Below are 8,805 nucleotides of genomic sequence, written 5' to 3'. Positions count from 1 at the left end.
ACGTCAGCCAAAAGAACATATGGTCACTTGGTTACTTCACTGCTGGGACAATGGTGCCAACTGTGCGTGGCTTGATGGCAGTGAAGCTCGCCAACTGGGTAGCATTTCCAGGGACTCACGGGTGGACAGAGGTATTGGCACATGCCAAAATCAGTCCTACACCCTCTGGAAGTGGATGTTGATAGCGGTAAGAGATAGATTCCCCTTTAAACGGGACTTGGAGCCTGAGAAAAAGAAGTGGACTGATATAGAGAAAGGTATCCAATTTCTGAGAGAAAGTGCCCTGGTGGAAATGCTATACAGCCCCCAGTTCAATCGTAACGATCCAAACCAATTACATGATCCTGATACAGTCCGCGTTCCACGACAGATGTGGCGTGACTTTACAAAGGCAGCTCCAGAAAAGCATGCCAGTGCACTTGCATTAGTATATGGCAAAGGGGAAAGGAAACCCCCTGTGAATGAGCTAATTAGCAGACTTCAGGAACTTGAATTATTTATAAGCTCTACAGAAGTTAAGCTTTATACTTCAGCCATTGTCCAAATAGCGAAAAAAAAAAGTGGAAAGGTTAGACAAAGTGGAGGGAACACAAAGTGATATAATTGACAAATTGGCTAATGTGCCTGATGTAGATGAATCCACGGTGGTACCAGATGACGGAGACCAGGATTTCCACGATCGCCTATTGAGAAAGCTAAATAACATGAGTTCCTCTCGACCCATATCATCGAAAATCTCAACCATAAAAAAGAGACGTCCTCGTATTCAAGCAAATGACAACGATAAGACACCTCGTATTCAAGCAAATAACAACGATAAGACCATACGTTATGCTTTGTTGTATTTCTTGAGTAATCATGGGGAGGATATAAAGAAGTGGTATAACTCATCCACTTCTGCACTTCAGGCACGAGTGAAAGAATTACAATGCAAAACAACCACCAAGGTGAACTCTTGCAAAAGGGGGAAAGTTCCAGTTGCTGCAAGCCACCGAGGTAAACAATAGAGGGGCCCTGCCCCCAGCCAGGGGGGGGAAAGGGACAATAGAGTATACTGGACTGTGTGGATTAAGTGGCCTGGCACATCTCGACCACAGAAATATAAAGCCTTGGTGGACACTGGTGCACAATGCACCTTAATGCCCTCAAGTCACCAAGGGACACAACCAATATATATACATAGAGTGACTGGGGATTCCCAAGAATTGACTATGTTGGAGGCCGAAATAAGCCTCACTGGTAAAAACTGGCAGAGAAACCCTATTGTGACTGGTCCAGAGGCTCCATGTATACTGGGAATCGATTACCTTAGGATGGGATATTTTAAGGATCCCAAGGGGTATCGATGGGCCTTTGGGATAGCTGCTGTTAACACAAATGGTGTTAAGCACCTGTCAACTCTACCTGGTCTGTCAGATGATCCTTCTGCTGTGGGGTTGCTCCAGGTAAAAGACCAAGAGGTACCAATTGCCACCAAAGTGGTTCACAGATGGCAGTACCGCACCAATAGGGACTCATTGCTCCCCATTCACAAGTTAATTCGCCAATTAGAGAATCAGGGAGTGATTAGCAAAACTCACTCGCCTTTTAACAGCCCCATATGGCCAGTGCGTAAAACCAGTGGGGAATGGATGCTGACGGTAGATTACCGTGGCCTGAATGAAGTCACACCTCCATTAAGTGCTGCTGTACCAGACATGCTAGAACTCCAGTATGAATTGGAGTCAAAAGAAGCTAGGTGGTATGCCACCATTGATATTGCTAATGCCTTCTTTTCCATCCCATTGGCTGCAAAATGTAGGCCACAGTTTGCTTTTACCTGGAGAGGTATTCAGTATACCTGGAAACGTTTACCTCAAGGGTGGAAGCACAGCCCAACAATTTGCCATGGATTGATCCAAGCTGTTTTGGAACAGGATAATGCTCCTGAGCACTTGCAATATATCGATGATATTGTAGTGTGGGGCCATACAGCAGCAGAGGTTTTCAAGAAAGGGAAACAAATAATCCAAATTCTTTTGCAAGCTGGTTTTGCCATTAAGCGCAGCAAGGTGAAGGGGCCTGCCCAGGAAATCCAGTTCTTAGGTATAAAATGGCAAGATAGACGTCGTCACATCCCAGCAGATGTGATTGACAAAATCACTGCTATGTCTCCGCCCACCGAAAAGACAAAGACCCAATCTTTTCTCAGAGTAGTGGGCTTTTGGAGAATGCATGTCCCAAAATACAGCCGCATAGTGAGCCCCCTCTATCAGGTAACACGGAAGAAGAATAGTTTCTCATGGGGTCCTGAGCAGCAGCAGGCTTTTGAGCAGATAAAACAAGAAATAGCCCGTGCCGTGGCCTTGGGGCCAGTACGGACGGGACAGGATGTGAAGAACATCGTCTACACTGCTGCTGGAGAGAAAGGTCCCACTTGGAGTTTGTGGCAAAGAGCCTCAGGAGAGACCAGAGGCCGACCCCTAGGATTTTGGAGTCGAGCATATAAAGGGTCTGAGGAGCGCTACACTCCGACTGAGAAGGAGATCTTAGCCATGTATGAGGGGGTTTGGGCTGCTTCTGAAGTAGTTGGGACAGAGGTTCAGCTTCTTCTAGCACCTCACTTGCCAGTAATAAACTGGATGTTTAAAGGAAAGGTTCACTCCACCCATCATGCTACTGACGCCACTTGGAGTAAGTGGATTTCATTAATTACTCAACGAGCTCGAATGGGAAAACTCAGCCGTCCTGGAATTCTAGAAGTGATCATGGACTGGCCTGAGAGTAAAATAATTGAAACACCACCTACAGAAGAGGTATCAGGTGCTAAAGAGGCTCCACCATACAATGAGCTACCAGAAAACGAAAAGAAATTTGCCCTATTCACAGACGGATCATGTCGTATTGTAGGGAAGCATCGCAGATGGAAAGCTGCTGTATGGAGCCCCACACGACAAGTTGCAGAGGCCACTGAAGGTAAAGGAGAATCAAGTCAATTCGCAGAGGTAAAGGCTGTTCAGCTGTCTTTAGATGTGGCTGAATGGGAGAGGTGGCCAATGCTTCATCTTTATACTGATTCATGGATGGTGGCAAATGCCTTATGGGGGTGGTTGCAACAGTGGGAAGATGATAATTGGCAACGAAAGGGGAAACCTGTTAGGGCTGATGAACTGTGGAAAAACATTGCTGCCCAAATAAGGAACATTGTTGTAAAGGTGCACCATGTAGATGCTCATGTGCCTAAAAGTAAGGCTACTGAAGAACATAAAAATAACCATCAGGTCGATCTAGCTGCCAAAATTGAGGTGGCTCAAATAGACTTGGACTGGCAAAACAAGGGTGAATTATTCCTAGCTCGGAGGGCCCACGAGACTTCAGGTCATCAAGGAAGGGATGCAACATATAAGTGGACCAGAGACCGAGGGGTGGACTTAACTATGCACGCTATTGCTCAGGTTATTCATGATTGTGAAACGTGCACCATATTTAAACAAGCCAAGAGAATGAAACCATTTTGGGGGGAAGGGCAATGGCAAATATATAAATATGGAGAGGCATGGCAGGTTGATTATATCACCTTGCCACGATCTCGCAATGGTAAGCGTTATGTACTCACCATGGTGGAGGAAACCACTGGGTGGCTAGAAACATATGCAGTACCCCATGCTACTGCCCGAAACACCATATTAGGGTTGGAAAAGCAAATCCTGTGGCGGCATGGAACTCCGGAAAGAATTGAATCAGATAATGGGACTCATTTTAAAAATTCTCTTGTAACCACTTGGGCCCAAAATCATGGCATTGAGTGGATTTACCATATTCTCTACCATGCACCAGCTTCTGGTATGATTGAATGATTCAGCGGGTTGTTGAAAACTATGTTGAAAGCAATGGGTGGTGGAACGTACAAAAATTGGGAGAACCATTTAGCATAAGCCACCTGGTTGGTCAACACTCGAGGATCTAGTAATCGTAATGGTCCTAACCAATCCAGCTCCCTACGTACCGTGGAGGGAGATAATGTTCCTGTAGTACACATAAAGAGTGTGTTGGGAAAAACAGTTTGGGTCCTTCCAGCGTCTGGAAAGGGCAAACCTCTCCAGGGTACTGTCTTTGCCCAGGGACCTGGGTGCACGTGGTGGGTGATGGACAAAAATGGGAATGTCCAATGTGTACCACAAGGGAATTTGATGTTGGGGGAGTGCAGCCAATGATTTCTTTTAGATATATAGGTAGAGTCTCAGAAAATATTTGACGAATTTTCAATTAGGTATAAGACTTAAGACAGAGTGGATTAATGTTAAGGAAACACTTTTTTTTTCCCTATATATACTTTAATTAGGCATTCTGTAAGCAAGTTTTCCATCTGGACTCTATATCGTGCACTGGCCATGCATGTGTAGAGCACACATGGAAAGAAGTATAAGACAAAAGGAAATCTGCTGTGGTGGCTGGGAAAGGATGAGTGCACCTTGATGTGGGGGACGCCCTACTAGCGCTGCCTTTCTCCCCCACCGCTGACATGTTTTTCCTTTTTCTGGCAGTTTTGCCATTTTCTCAAAATTAATAAATAGTAGGTTAGGTTATAGAGTTTTATTCTCAACTTAGGGATTTGTATGGAATAAATATAAATTGTTGAGAGAATAAGGTTGCTGATTGTTCACAACTATACGTATGAGTGTGTATGTATGTATAAACATAATGTAATGATGTAGAATAAGGGGTGGAATGTCATGGTTTAATAATTTTGTAATTTTGGTATCAGTATTCCACATCATAACATCATATAAAGCATGAATAATTTTACTGAATCTGCAACTTATAGAAGAAGACTACATCTCCCAGAGAACAACACGATAGGTCACGAGACCTGGACTCTATATTAACTTGGTCGCAGAATAGACTGACGTCTTTCGAGTTCTGGCGTTCAGGGGAGTGTGTGGGAGCCTTCAGCCGTCTCGCCTAGATTTCACAGTAGGCCTCTCGGTTACGGGACTCATTCTCTCTCTGATTTTGCTTGATTCGTTAGCTCAATTTTCAATTATATTGTATTATATTGTGTTATCCTGTATTTCGATATAGTATTTAGTAAATAAGTGTGCCTCCTTAGATCGTTGCCACTATTTTCTTTTCCTAATTAACTTTTTTTCCTTTCGGCCTAGGGCCCCTCCGGGGCCCACGGCCCCTGTCACGGACGCAGGTGGATTTTTCGTTCAAACCGTGACAAAAAAGCAAGAAAATACCTGACACTTTTTTTTTTAAAAAGCAAGAAAATAATTCATAAACCGCTTGCCTTCCCATACCTATTTGTCAGCACGATGTTGCAGCCTTAAAGGACGTCAGCGGCCCATATCGGCTAGGCCCTTCTATAAGGTCACGTAGAGCACCTGCACCTTCTTTTCCTGGCGCATGCTATCCCCGCTGCTTAAGGATCTGAACACCTTCACCGCTGCGATCCTTCCTGGTAGGCCACATCGAGGGTCACCAATTGTTGCAGAACGGCGGGAAAAAAGCAGACGACTACACCTGTCATTGACATATGATCAGCTATTCTCGTTTATTCCTTGGCTGCATGTACCTTTATAATACGGATAATTAGCTCATACATATTGCATAAGTGGAGCTCATCATTGGTTCCCAATTACATACCATCCTCGAGTATCTTAACAGCTTGTTGTTATGAACTGAAAGCTACTCCCTTGCTGAGTTCCCAGAACTATGGCTAGTTTCTCACCATCCCAGGACATCTTGTTATTCTAACTGCCCTTGCAGGTGATGCGGCTGCTTGTCTAGCTGCACTGTGTTTACGACCCATCTCAGCTAACTAGCTGTAAAAAACACTCTCTACACACAGCCAACACTGCCCACTGATAGGGGCGGATCACTGCGTGGCAGAGGATGGAGATATCCTCCCACTGTTCTCTCTTGAGATTCTTTATCTCTTTAAGGGATTACTGAGACTGCAGTGTTTGTTTGGCTCCATGTCACGTGTTACTTAGATTTACCTATGCCCGTGACAGGGGAAGCCACCCCGTGGGCCCCCCCCTGGGGCCCGGAAAGGAGGGGGAAAAGGGGAATGGGATAAAAACAGCGGCAATCTAAGGAGGAAAAACTTATTTTACTAAATATGATATCGAAATACAAGATAACACAATATAATATAATTGAGGCTAACAAATCAAACCTCTTCTTCTCCCAGGGAAGTAGTGGGGTCACTGTCCTGTTACCTTTATATTGTCAGTGTTCTCTGGAAGTTTGCAGCTTGACCAATTACTGATATGACACCAATATGATGAGCAGTAAAATGGCGATTTATTCAAGCTAACACACGTATATATACCCTATGCCCTTCGTGTACGCCCACTGGAAACGTATACATCTTGATGGCATGGGGATGGACCTATCTCGTCACAGCCCGAAAAGCGCACACTCGCCTAATACAACATTTCCCCCTCCCCATGTCAAGAAAGCCTTATCCCGTTACAACGCGAACGCTAATCCTAATCTAAATTATATAAAGGTGTTAGTCCTTATCTAAACAAGTAATTTATAAAGGGAGATATGCATATTGCAAAGCATGCAGAGATAAACGATGCTATATCTAACAATATTAGTAGTTTCTAATTAATACGTTCAAGGCACCTTTGGTTATATTATAACGTTCATCCTTCTGCTCCAGGTTTCACGTATAACTGCTGGAGCTCCATTTTCTCATTGAACACTCCTTCTATCATACGTTGTAAACAATCTTGTAGACATCTAAATATACATGGCACACATATCATTAATGCAAGAAATATAAGAAGCCCTATCACTAATGCCTTAAGTAGCTGTTTGAGCCATGGCCCAATACCTCCAAACAGACTTCCCAGCCAATCTCCAAAAGGATCATCCTGGATGCCAACCTTCTTGGTGTGTTCTTGTAACCACTCCAACTTCTTGTGCAACGACTCACTATGATCACTCAAGTTAAAACAACACATCCCTTCAAAGTCCTTACACCCATGACCTTGTGCCAGAAGTAAGAAATCAATTGCCGCTCTGTTTTGGAGCACAGCGTGTCTAATGCTCTCTACATCTATAAGCAAATCTGAGAGTAGCCGAGAGGTAACATTAGCCTGTTTAACAGTCCAGCAGGCCAATCTCTCGATTTCTTTTAAAGCGTGTGCAGCAGCCACACGGGAGCAAGGAAAGAAGCAAAGACTCTAGCAGTGGGTCCCCATAACCTTACGTCGTCCCCGCAGTCAGGCTCCAGAGCATGCATATCCCTTTTGGCTCGCGAATGATTAGATGCCTTATAGATCTCAAAGATACTTGGGGATAAGATAGTCAATTTCCCCAGATAGCAAGGACCTCCTACTGGGTTCTTAGGAATCCCTTGCCAAGCACGATCCCCACAAATAAGAAATATCCCTGGTGGTAAGGCTTTTGCTGTATCATTGTTCCAAAGTTCTCCCATGAATGAAAATGATCCTTTGGGGATAGGGAAAACACAACAACCTGTGTTGAATGCCATATCTTCACAGTCGACCTTTCGGACAGACCCATCCGTCCTGCTAATATTAACAATCTCACCTATTGAGACGTTTATAGGACAATCTCCAGAACTATAAGGCACCGATCCGTTAGGGTAAAACCCACAATATCCTCCATCAATATCAAAGGTCTCATCATCACGGGGATACACAAGGGTATACGGGACAGTTTGATTAGTTTTCGGGTCCCAGTAGGGGCCCTCTGGACCAAGAAGTTGCTGCCTAGTCAGAGACAACCTTTTCATTGAGCCAAAGATCATGCACCCAGGGGACAACCATTGTGAGCTATTCTTGTCCCAAGTATCATTTTGTACCATTTGTGAGCCAAGTAAATCCAGCTGCTGGGGCTCCTCGGGAAGAGTGATGTTTAACCTACAAATAGTACAAGCCATTTTCCTTCCGAGATAGAATACAGAATCATTTCCCAGCCACCTCCAAGTTCTTTCTAGTCCATTGCAGAACCGCAAACAGCTACTCTTTTTCCCAAGGTAACCCTTAAACGCAGAGTCATCCCATTCTGGGACCCCTATAAGGCATGTTTGAAAGGGTGACGTAGCTGACTGTAATGCAAGACAAAAGTCTGTTCTTCCTGTCTGATTAGCCCATGTAACCCATAAGTTCCCCGGTTGTTGAATCAAATGAATGCCCCCCACCGGCGACCAACACAGACACAAAAGGCACAACAGCATTAGCATGGTAGTTCTCGTTGGCAGCAAGGGTTGTTTCTCTGGGTTCTCTGGGTTCTTGGGTTTCTTTTTCGGTATCCACGAGAAAGCTCTTCTTTTGCGCTCTGTCGATTCCTTGGGTGGCCGATCAAGAGGTCCATGATCAACGCCACTATGAGGTCTGCACCCTTGGCCCAGTTTAAAAGAGTGGGAAGGAGCCCTGGGCCATTGGCACCCTCCCGTACCAGTTTTCCTGTGGCAAAACCTTGAATTTTTGACACTGATGTGCATCATGTCCAGCCCAACCACACAATTGACAAGGTTCCCCCAGTCCCTGTGATTCCTTCTGATTAAACCTCTTAGGGCATTGGGCTTAAAGGTGACCAAGCTGTCCACACTTAAAGCACGGGCCCTTATCCTTATTTTCCCCAACTCGAGAGGCTGCCATTACTGCAGCAGCCATCCCCTGCATGGCAGTTACAAAGCCCTCATTAGTCAATGGTGCATTTTTCTGATGATCTAGCACATACTTGATGATCTCTCCTGGAGTGTTCAAAGTCCCAGGTGCCGCCCTTATAATCTGTTGAATGTCTGGCAGCGATTTTTGTTTAAGACAATCTATCACG

The 8,805-nt window shown here is 44.8% G+C and overlaps 1 pseudogene; it reads right to left on the bottom strand.

The window, feature by feature from the left end:
• Positions 1-6,626: 6,626 nt before the first annotated feature.
• Positions 6,627-7,950, bottom strand: LOC107308882 (uncharacterized; annotated as a pseudogene).
• Positions 7,951-8,805: the final 855 nt, after the last annotated feature.

The sequence above is a fragment of the Coturnix japonica genome, chromosome W (genome assembly GCF_054131305.1).
Source record: "Coturnix japonica strain WE chromosome W, WE-NBRP24, whole genome shotgun sequence".
In the NCBI taxonomy this organism is placed as follows: Eukaryota; Metazoa; Chordata; class Aves; order Galliformes; family Phasianidae; genus Coturnix; species Coturnix japonica.
The sequence above is the reverse complement of the archived record's forward strand: the minus strand, read 5'-3'. Positions and strand labels throughout refer to the sequence as shown.